The sequence below is a fragment of the Kogia breviceps genome, chromosome 1 (assembly GCF_026419965.1).
Source record: "Kogia breviceps isolate mKogBre1 chromosome 1, mKogBre1 haplotype 1, whole genome shotgun sequence".
Taxonomy (NCBI): domain Eukaryota; kingdom Metazoa; phylum Chordata; class Mammalia; order Artiodactyla; family Physeteridae; genus Kogia; species Kogia breviceps.
Genome location: NC_081310.1, coordinates 197685880 through 197693406, shown reverse-complemented (window position 1 = coordinate 197693406; position 7527 = coordinate 197685880).

The window sequence follows — 7527 nt, the reverse complement described above, 5'->3', positions numbered from 1 at the left end:
CCTCTCAAACGGTATCCCAGGTGCCCAGCGAGGAAATTCCTATCCCTTTTCTCTGCTTTGTTGACTTCAGAACCATGGGAGGCCCACATGAAACATTATTTCTGGGTGTGTCTGTGAGGGTGTTTCTGAGTGAGCTTGGCAAGTAAATCAGTAGACTCAGCAAAGGAGATGGCCCTCTCCTATGTGGGTGGGCATCACTGAAGCCACAGAGGCCTGAATCGAAAAAGAAGGGGGAGGAAGGAGGATTCATTCCTTTTTGCTTCCTGCCTGCCTGCTTCAGTTGGGACCTCTTATCTCACCTTCTCCAGCCCTTGGATGGGATTTAAACCATTGGCTCCCTGGTTCTCAGCCTTTGGCCTCAGTCTGAATTACATCACCAGTTTTCCTGGGTCTCCACCTTGCAGACGGCAGATGGTAGGACTTCTTAGTCTCCATAACTGTGCGGGCCAACTCCTATAGTAAATCTCTCTCTCTCTCTCAATATCTCTTTCTATCTACCTATCTATTTATATCTATACCTACACCTATATCTATACCTACACGTACACCTACATGTGCAACTATATATCTATATCTATATCATCTATATCTATATCTATATCTATATCTATATCTATATCTATTTCTATCTCCTACTGGTTCTGTTTCTCTGGAGAACCCTCACTAACATAGTTACCCTTAGGTCTCCCTCTCTGGAGGGCAACTTGCAGTTCCTTCTCTAAGGTTAATGTCCAGCAAAATTCTTAGAGTTTCTGGAAGGTTAGTGAATGATCAAAGGTAGCTGAATGAATGGAGTTGAGTGTTCGGAATTTGTAAAAGGCACTTCTTACAAATATTGAGCATATCATTGGCTCGAGTTTGACCTACCCTTTACCTAAAAGTTAATATGTATGAAGCCTGCATTTCCTCCTTGCTTTCTGGATCCAGCATGAAGGCAGCCTAGTTCTATGAGTTTAGCATGATGCGTTAAGTAAACTTTGTAAACACAAACAGGAAATAACATAGGAAAAAAAAACCACACAAACAAACAAGACGTGGTTTGAAAGTCTCCACTGAAGTCTCCAGGGCTTGCTTTCTTAATTCCTACAACCTCACAGAGGGTACTGCCATTTAAAATGGAGATGACTGGCTAGACAAACAGGGAGCTGCTGCCAGTGACAAACAGAAAATAGCAATTGTTATGCCTTCCGTTTTAATGTTTTTGCATTTTCAAGAGAACCTTTACAGGCATGCTGATGTTCATAACACCTCGCGCTAAGCCCCAGTAGGCGTTATGCACATTTGCAGACGAGGAGGTCAGAGCTCACAGAAGTCACATGACTTGCCCAGTGCTGGCCGCCCTGTGACTTTGGCAGAGGCAGGTGGTAGAATCCAGGCCTGCCCATCAGTCTAGCACGGATGCTCCCAAATTGCAAAGCAAGGCTGGGAACCACAGTGAAGGAAGCCGAGGAGTTTCTGCTGATACCGTGATACCGACAGCCAGATTGATAGGAACTGGGGCGCAGATGTCCTTGGATCAGCTCTTCATTTCCTTTGCCATCCTTTGTGATGGTTTTTGGAGAATCAGGCTTGAGAGTGGCTTCAGCCTGTCATCATCCTCATGGCCTGAGGATGCCAGAGTCTTGTTAAATAATCCTCTGTAGCGTTTTGTTGTGTCTTTGGGGAAACCTGAGTGTGACCTAGAGGGAGGTACGTGGGGTCGTGCACAGGCAGGGTAGGCATCTCTGGAAATGCTGCACGCTGGGACCCTCTCTTGCCCGCCCCCCACCACCCTGGCTCTGGCACGGGGTCCCCCGCAAAGCCTGCTGCTGCTGCGGGTGGGGAGGGGTGACGCTCAGTTGGGGGGCCCATCAACGTTGCCCCTTTGCTGTAGACAAAGTCTCTTTTCCATTTGTGTTCAAGCTGCCCTTCCCCGACCCTTCGTCCAGGAGCAGACTCGGTTTATCCCCTGATGAGGGACAGTTCCGCTAGGCTTTCCCTTCCCCTCCCCAGAGCCTGTCATTCTAGCTCGGGACTCCTTACACCCACAGAAAGTGGCCTCTGAGGAATGGCATGGAAAAGGAGGGAATTCTCTCCCTGCCCCTGTGTGCGTGGGGCCAGGCAGCTTCTCTTGCTGATCCAGGGTTTGCAGCTCTGGACGGTGGGAAGCAGTCTGGTGACCTGTCTCATTGGACCGATAAGAAAATATGATGTGCCGATTCAGTGCTGACTCAGCACCCACTGCTCATAGGAAATTCCTGCCGTAGCTATTTTCTCGCAAATCCCAAGAAGGTATCAAGGAATGCAAGACGGTCCCATTAGATGGATGGCCCCAGACTGTGGAGCTCTAAGAAGGGAGAGAGAACTCCACGTGGTTCGGAGCCCACGTTGGGGAAGCTCGTTAGCGTCTCGTTAAGACCGCTGCTGGACTGCTGTACAGACGCAAACTGTTAGAACAAAAAGAGGAAAAGGACTGCGTTTTAACACATTTCAAACTGTAAGGCCGGCTAGCTCAGAAGGGTTTCCCCTATACCCCTATTTAGAAATAGTGAAACACCAAAAAGACGCCACGCCAAAAGAACAGTTGGTTTTATCTCAATCACACAAACATTGAAAAAGGGAGCCTCATGTTTGACTAGTGTTTAAAAAACAACAACACTTGGCATTTTTTACCACTGTTTCCTCTGTAGAGAAACTTTGGAACTGGCACAGGAGGAAAAAGGTTTCCACGCTGCCGTTCTTATCATTAGAAATTGTGGAAGTCATCGGCTGCGTGATGCTTGCGAGAGCAGCCGGACCTGTGTGCGTGTCATTGGTCGCGTGTCTGCGACAAAATGCTTGGCTGCGGTCCCCGTGGCTTACATGGGTGCATCTTTTTGTGGGGGGGGGGGACTGTTTTCAATTTTAATTTTTTTGAAGCATTGTTGATTTACAATGTTGTGTTAATTTCTGCTGTATAACAAAGTGATTCAGTTACACATATACATACATTCTTTTCTTTAATTAAAAAAATTTCGGTTTTGGCTGCATTGGGTGTTCGTTGCTGCGCGCGGGCTTTCCCTGGTTGCTGCGAGCGGGGGCTGCTCTTCATTGCGGTGCGCGGACTTCTCATTGCGGTGGCTTCTCCCGTTGCGGAGCACGGGCTCTAGGCACGTGGGCTTCAGTAGTTGTGGCGCATGGGCTCAGTAGTTGTGGCGCACGGGCTTAGTTGCTCCGCGGCATGTGGGATCTTCCCGGACCAGGGCTCAAACCCATGTCCCCTGCATTGGCAGGCGGATTCTTAACCACTGCGCCACCAAGGAAGTCCGCATTCTTTTTTTAAAAATATTTTTTTCCATTATGGTTTATCATCGGATATTGAATATAGTTCTCTGTGCTCTACAGTATGTGTGCTTCTTAAAGAAGCAGAGCCAATCTATAAGTTAAGAAAGCTCCAGACAGGGCACCTAGAAGGTAGGGGCATAAAGAAAAGTCCCTTCTCACTCCACCCTCCAACTTCCTAGTGTTTCCCCCTCCCAACGGTAAGGACTAAAGGACGTGGAGGCTGAACATCTGGGGCGGCGCTTCTGAAACTTCAGTTCACGTCAGAGTCACCTGGGCGATTTGTTAAGACACAGAGCGTGGGGCCCCTCTTCTCCAGGAGTTTCTGATTCAGTGGGTCTGGAGTGGGACCCTGGGATCTGCCTTTCTCACAGTTCCCTGGAAAATGCTGACGCAGAGAACCCAGGACCCCCCCCCCGCCCCCCACTTTGAGAACCACTCATCCAGAGACGCATCCCACAAGAAAAGGGTGTGGACGCCCCCATTTCCGACACATCCGACCCCTCAACATCCTGAAGGTGGACAGGTATTTATAGAACTGTCCACATTGAACAAAGAAAACCTGAAGTCAACCCTTCACTCTCTCCTGGCACCTAAGTCACCCTGATACTGACTCATCAAGCAATGATGGGGCTGTGTTGTGGCTGCGTTCTAGTTCCCTAAGAAAAGGCACCGGCTACAAAATTATTCACCTTTCATTCTTAACTATTCTTGACGATTAACATTTTATTTTTAAATGATGAACATTGACAACATGTTTATTCTTGGTCCACCAGTGGCGGAATAAATGGCAAGTAGACTCTTGATTATGAACTTTGGAACTGCAAGTTCACATCTCCTAAGTGCATCTGGAGGAAGGATGCTGGGAAGGACTTACTCCCCCAGGGCAAGCATTTGGTCCAGAGGATGATACAGCCATCCAGTGGTGAGTTTAATCCTCCCCCACAAGCACACTTCCCCTTCTTGGAATCATTCTGCTTTCTTATTTTTATTTTTATTTTATTATTTATTTATTTACTTATTTATATTTTGCGGTACACGGGCCTCTCACTGCTGTGGCCTCTCCCGTTGCGGAACGCAGGCTCAGCGGCCATGGCTCACGGGCCCAGCTGCTCCGCGGCACGTGGGATCTTCCCGGACCGGGGCACGAACCCGTGTCCCCTGCATCGGCAGGCAGGCTCTCAACCACTGCGCCACCAGGGAAGCCCCATTCTTCTTTAAAAAAATTTTTTTTTAAATTGAAGTCTAGTTGATTTACAATGTTGTGTTAGTTTCAGGTGTATAGCAAAGTGATTCAGTCTCTCTCTATATATGTATGCATTCTTTTTCAGATTCTTTTCCATTACAGGTGATTACAAGATGTTGAGTAGAGTTCCCTGTGCTGTTTAGTAGGTCCTTGTTGTTTATCTATTTTATGTATAGTGCTGTGTGTCTGTTAGCCCCAAACTCTTAATTTATCCCTCCCCCTTTCCGCTTTGGTAACCGTAAGATTGTGTGAGTCTGTTTCTGGTCTGTAGACAAGTTCATTGGTGTCATTGTTTTAGATTCCATCTCTCCTGACTCCCCTTTCTCTCCCACTCCGCATCCTGTCCGCCAGTAAGTCCTGACCGCTCTGCCTTCAGCGTCCGTCCAGAGCCTGACCCCTTCTCTCCACTCCCACCTCTCTCACTCCAGAGCCACCCTCACCTCCTGCCATGACTGTGCAATTACTTTGTGACTGGACTCTTTTGCTTTTACTGCTGCCACCCCTCCTGGCCCCCAAGTGTCTATTCTCCACACCGTGGCCAAATTGATGATTCCTATGTCAGATCAAGGCACTCCTATCCCCTCTGATGGCTTCCCACTGCACCTGGAATGAAAGCCGCAGTACTCACACTGCTATAGCAAAGCCCCACTTCAACAGATTTGCTCGCTTGCTCCTTTGAACTCGGAGCACATCTCCTTCTGTGTTCTGTGCTGTTACTGTAGTTTCACTTCCCCCTTCAGCCTCCAATCTACAGGGAAGCTCTTGCCACAGGGTCTTTGCACTGGCTCCCTCTCCTGCCTGGGATGCTCTTCCCCCAGGGACCCACAAGGTTCTCTCCCACCCGCTTCTATCTTTGCCCAGATATCACCTGAGGGCTGCCCTCCCTGACTGCCCTTCTGGAAATTGCAATTCCATTCCACACTCTTACTCCCCTCATTCCCCTTTCCAACCTTAATTTATGTTCTGCATAACGCTTTCCACTATCTGATATATGTACTTAACTTTTGCCCTTTACCATCTATCTGCCATTATAAGAGTGTTGAAATCCACAAAGGCAGTTTTGCTACAGGGGCTGCCATATAAGTAGGTGCTAACAAACATTTGCTGAATGAACTCCCATGCCAAGTGTAAGAGTAGGTGGGCTAAGGAATGAGAGGAGGAGGGGAGGGAAGGTCTGCGAAGGCGGGGGTCGGGGAGGTGAGTGGCAGGTGATCAAACTTTTTGGTCTCAGACAAGAAGCTGCACAGAACCCGAGAAGCACGTGCCCGAGTTACTGTCCTCTGAGAGCTCCCCCTCTATGTATTTTCTCTTTTTCCTTCCTCTCCTCCAGGTAGGTAGCTGGCTCTGTATCCCATTGCCTCTGACAAGCTCTGGGACTGGCAGATTGCAGGGGTAGCTGCAAGGCTCTGCTTTTGTTTCTTTTTTTTTTTTTCCTCTTATGAATTTATTTATTTATTTATGGCTGCGTTGGGTCTTTGTCGCTGCGCACGGGTTTTCTCTAGTTGCGGCGAGTGGGGGCTGCTCTTCGTTGTGGTGCGCGGGCTTCTCATTGCGGTGGCTTCTCTTGTTGTGGAGCACGGGCTCTAGGCACGCGGGCTTCAGTAGTTGTGGCTCGCGGGCTCAGTAGTTGTGGCACACAGGCTTAGTTGCTCTGAGGCATGTGGGATCTTCCCGGACCAGGGCTCGAACCTGTGTCCCCTGCATTGGCAGGTGGATTCTTAACCACTGTGCCACCAGGGAAGCCCCCAACTTGATATATTTTTTTACTGAGGTAAAATATACATAACATAAAACGTATCATTAAAAATTTTTTTATTGAAGTACAGTTAATTTACAATGTTGTATTAGTTTCTGGTGTATGGCAAAGTGATTCAGTTATACATATATATACATATATATATATCCATACACACACACACTATATATATATATATATATATATATATACACTTTTCCAGATTCTTTTCCGTTATGGTTTATTACAGTATATTGACTATAGTTCCCTGTGCTGTAGAGTAGTTCCTTGTTGTTTGTCTATTTTATATATAGTAGTTTGCATCTGCCAATTCCAAACTCCTAATTTATCCCTTCCCCTCCCCCTCACTCTCCCCTATGGTAACCGAAAATTTTTCTTTTTATTAAATTTATTTATTTAATTTATTTATTTTTGGCTGTGTTGGGTCTTCGTTGCTGTGTGTGCAGGCTTTCTCTAGTTGTGGCGAGCAGGGGCCACTCTTCATTGCGGTGCAAGGGCTTCTCTTTGTCGTGGCTTCTCTTGTTGTGGAGCACGGGGTCTAGGCGTGCAGGCTTCAGGAGTTGTGGCACACGGGCTCAGTAGTTGTGGCTGGCGGTCTCTAGAGCGCAGGCTCAGTAGTTGTGGTGTACGGGCTTAGTTGCTCCGCAGCTCTTCCCAGACCAGGGCTCGAACCCATGTCCCCTGCATTGGCAGGCGGATTCTTAACCACTGAGCCACGAGGGGAGCCCCCATATTTGTTTTCTATGTCTGAGAGTCTGTTTCTGTTTTGTGAATAAGTTAATTTGTATCATAGTTTAGATTCCACATATAAGTGATAACACATGGTATTTGTCTTTCTCTGACTTACATCACTTAGTGTGATGATCTCTACGTCCATCCATGTTGCTGCAAATGTCATTATTTCGTTCTTTTTTATGGCTGAGTCTTCTTTAGCCATTCATCTGTTGATTGACATTTAAGTTCCTTGCTGTTAGTAGGAATGGAAACTGGTTCAGCCGCTATGGAAAGCAGTATGGAGCTTCCTTAAAATACTAAAATGGATTCCATATATATGTGTTAGCATACGGTATTTGTTTTTCTCTTTCTGACTTACTTCACTCTCATGAAGAACCTAGGGCCAAGATGGGAATAAAGACACAGACCTGCTAGAGCATGGACTTGAGGATATGGAGAGGGGGAAGGGTAAGCTGGGATGAAGTGAGAGAGTGGCATGGACATATATACA